Here is a 4,431-nt window from a genome sequence, read left to right as displayed (position 1 = left end):
GGAAATTGTAATAAGAATTGTAGATTGTGCCACAGTGTGGGCACAAAGGATGCTCACTGTTTCTGGATTGATCACTGTTTCTAGGCCTGTTCAGCAGACAGAACTAAGAAATCTATGTAAAATATTGTTGCATCCAGATTGAGAGTTCCAGTTCCAACTCAAGCTTTTATGGAACTTCTTTTCTATTATCTCTGTATGTCCTTCTTCCATATGAGAATTCTGATTCTCAAGAATGTAGAGGATGATAAAATTAATATATCCCGTAATTATTCATTTTATCTCCTACTACACACACAGCAGTCTCAGAATAACAATACTAATATTATTACCAATATGGTTACCGAAAATATTAAAAAAATTCATACCCTCTTCTGTTCTTAAGATAGTTGTACTCCATTTACTTTGTAAGACCATTACATACTACATTTTCTATCTCTCTTACTTAGTGGTGTGCTAGAGCCAGCTCACACCAGCTCAGGATAGCGAATTGTTAAATATTCAGAAACTTTGCCACCTGGTTTTTAAACACATCCATTGTTAAAACTAAATTATATAAACTTACAACTAAGTATATTAAAAGCAAAGGTAGAAAATACTCAAAACTCATCAGTTGCTAATTATTTTGCTACATGTGACTAGCTATGCTTTTCAGATTATTTAAATCTATTATATCTGCATGGTGGAAACACTATATTACTGTGTAATGGTGGGTGGTACATGACTCTTCTCAGCTCTGCATTCATTGACATCACACTGGTAGCCGTGATGTGAATCAGAATAGTCACACCACAGAAATTGGTAAATGACACAAATTAGGATGATTTGTTGTTGTTGTTGTTGCTTAATGTTTATCTATTTATTTTGAGAGAGAGAGAGTGTGTGTGAGCAGGGGAGGGGTAGAGTGAGAAGGAGAGAGAGAATCCCAAGCAGGTTGTGTGCTGACAGTGACAATGTGGGGCTCGATCTCATGAACTGTGAGATCCTGACCTGAGCTGAAATCAAGACTTGGATGCTCAATAGACTGAGCCACCCAGGAGCCCCTTGATTTGTTGTTTTTCATGATGTGTAGACTTTAAAAAGTGGAGAAAATTTTAATAATGAAAATTAAACTTTAAAAAGGGTATCGTGGGGGCACGTGGGTGGCTCAGTCGGTTGAGCATCCGACTCTTGACTTCGGTCATGGTCCCAGAGTTGTGGGATCCAGCCCCGTGTTGGGCTCCGTGCTGAGTATGGAGCCTGCTTGGGATTCTCCCTCTCTCTCCCTTTGTCCCTGTCTCCTCCACGCACTCTCTCTCTCTCTCTAAAAATAGATAGATAGATAGATAGATAGATAGATAGATAGATAGATAGATAGATAGATAAAATAAAGGACATTGTGTCTGTAGCCATTTTGAATAGCACCCCAAAAATGAGAAGGTATTTGAACACTATTACCCAATTCATCAAAGACTTGCATCATTGACAAATGAGTGCACTTCTCTTACATATCTTCATTGTTTCACATTTGTGTTACTCATTAACAGAAACAAAAATAGCAACCAACATTCACGTTAAAAGGAATCTCATTCATCAGTGATATGAGTGACTTCTTTGCTGAATCAGATAGGAATCATGCATGCATTTATTCAGGTCTGATTTTTGAGACACAATTGTTGGTGAGACAAATTTAAAAAACTGGTTGGACTTTGCAAAAAATAGCATCTCACACTGAAGTTACAGGCATAGGTTGAAAAACAAGGGTTTTTAATTTGAAATTTGTTATTTCTTAAATAACCTCCTTGTACTCTTACCCTTTCATCTTAGTTATACAGTTAACCATATATTTAATCCTCATCAGTCCTTATTTTGATGTCTTTCTGGTCATTTCAAATGTGTGAAACTCATTCTCTTGTAGATTCCTTAGGCAGGGTGCACTGGAATAATGTTCCCTGAGTTCTTGCTTGTTGACAATGGTAACCTAATTTTCTTTTCCTTATAAGTCACCGCTCTTTTTTCCTAGATATGCCCCAATTTGTTCCTTTTCCTTTACGTTCAGTGATTTTACTAGACTATGTCTTGTCACTGGTCCTTCTGATTCAATATTCTCAGTTATGCTTTCAGTGTGAAATTCAAATGTTTGTTTTTTTTTTTTCAGGAAAATTCTCTTAATTATAGTATTTAGTATTTGTTCTGTTCCTTTACTTTGGCTTTCTTCTTCAAGGATGCCATAATTCATGTAACTAATCTTCTTTGTCCATCCTCAATATTTGTTCCTTCCTCTTGACTCCCTTCAATCTCATACTTCATTGATTTTTGTTGTTGTTGTTTTTTAATTTTCCTCCTTAACCTTCTGTTTCTTCCAAGGCAATATGTAATGGGTTTGTTCAGTCTTGTGTTCCTTCTAATTCAGTCTTCACTTCTGAAATGAATTTTTCTTCTATTGTTTATTCCTTGCTGAGTTGTCACCTCATTTCTGAGTTTTTCTAATTATGATATATAGTAGACACCCCTTATCTGTGGGGAATCTGTTCCAAGGTGCCCAGTGGATGCCTGGAACCACAGATAGTACCAAACCCTACATATACTATATTTTTTCCTATACACACATACCTATGATAAAGTTTATAAATTAGGCACAAGAGATTAACAGCAATAATAAAAGAGAACAATTATAACAATCTACTGTAATTAAAGTTGTGTGAATGTGGTCTCTCTCTCAAAATATCAGACTGTACTCACTCTTATGACAATGATGATGATGATGTGAGACGACGAAATGCCTACATGATGAGATGAAGTGAGGGGATGAGGTAGGTGCTGTGACACAGTGTTAGGAGACTACTGACCTCTGATGATATGCCGGAAGGAGGATCATCTGCTTCGTGACCACAGATAACAGAAACCACAGACAGCGAAACCATGAATAGGGGCGGACTACTACTGTGTTTTGTTTTCTCAGGTCTTGTAACATTTTAATATCTTTCGTCATTTCGAAATAGTAGATCACAGGATTTTTGTGTTTAAATATGGAATGCTCGCAAACGTGCATGCCATCCTTGAGCAGGGACCATGCTAATATCTGTATCATTCCAATTTTAGTATATATGCTGCCAAAGCAAGCACAATAGATGACAGTTCTGATCTGTATTGTGGGCATGTCTTTCTGGAATAGGAACAGTAGTGTACTTCTCTTTATCTTTTTATTATAATAACTTTGTATGGGAATTGGCCTTAATACTTTTTAGTTATTTAATTTATTTTGTTTATTCATTTTTGAGAGAGAGAGACAGAGCAGGAGCAGGGTAGAGAAAGAGACACAGAATCTGAAGCAGGCTCCAGGCTCTGAGCTGTCAGCACAGCCCCAATGTGGAGCTCGAACTCAAGCTGTAAGATCATGATCTGAGCTGAAGTTGGTGCTTAACCAACTGAATCACCCAGACACCCCTTAGTTATTTTTATATAAAAATGGCTTTTCTGGCCACCTACACTAAGCAAGTTACGGGAAACCTTCTCTAACATCACAGAGTTCTCTCTTTATTTGTTTTTGTGTGGGGCTCAATAAAACAGTGCCTTAAATTATGGAAAGAGCCCAAATGTCCACCAACTGATGAATGGATAAAGAAGATGTGGTATATACATACAATAGAATACTACTCAGCAATGAAAAAGAATGAAATCTTGCCATTTGCAATGACGTGGATGGAGCTGGAGGGTATTATGCTAAGTGAAATCAGTCAGTCAGAGAAAGACAGATATCATATATTTTCACTCCTATGTGGAAGTTGAGAAATTTAACAGAAGACCAAGGGGGAAGGGAAAGAAAAAAATATATTAAGTTACAAAGAGGGAGGCAAACCATAAAAGACTTTTTTTTAGATCTTTTTTAATGTTTATTTATTCTTGATAGAGAAAGACAGAGTGCAAGTGGTGGAGGGGCAGAGAGAGAGGGAGGCACAGAATTTAAAGCAGGCTCCAGGATCTGAGCTGTCAGCACAGAGCCCAACGTGGGGCTTGAACCCATGAACCGCAGGATCATGACCTGAGCCTAAATTGGCAACTCAACCAACTGAGCCACCCAGGCGCCCTGTAAGGGACTTTTAAATACAGAGAACAACCTGAGGGTGGAAGGGGGGAAGGAGGGGGAAGAGGGGAAAATGGGTGATGGGCATTGAGGAGGGCACTTGTTGGGATGAGCACTAGGTGTCTTATGGAAGTGATGAATCACAGGAATCTACTCCTGAAGCCAAGACCACACCGTATCACTATATGTTAGCTAACTTGACAATAAATTATGTATATAAAAAAACAGATCTGAAAAAATAAACATGTGACAATTTTAAAAAATAATACGGTAGCTTGTTTTCTGAGCTTTTCTTCGTTCTATTGCCATACCCCACTTTAATCTACACCTTCTCTTTTCTTCATCTCTGTTGTCTCTATCCTGCTCAATTT

The 4,431-nt window shown here is 37.7% G+C and overlaps 1 non-coding gene across 1 annotated transcript; it reads right to left on the bottom strand.

Moving 5' to 3' along the window:
* Nucleotides 1-2,999: 2,999 nt before the first annotated feature.
* On the bottom strand, nucleotides 3,000-3,102 carry LOC122239822. Its single transcript, XR_006219207.1, has one exon. It is a non-coding gene; the product is annotated as a U6 spliceosomal RNA (small nuclear RNA).
* Nucleotides 3,103-4,431: the final 1,329 nt, after the last annotated feature.

Source organism: Panthera tigris, chromosome B3, assembly GCF_018350195.1.
Source record: "Panthera tigris isolate Pti1 chromosome B3, P.tigris_Pti1_mat1.1, whole genome shotgun sequence".
NCBI lineage: Eukaryota > Metazoa > Chordata > Mammalia > Carnivora > Felidae > Panthera > Panthera tigris.
This window is presented reverse-complemented; position numbering and strand designations above follow the sequence as displayed.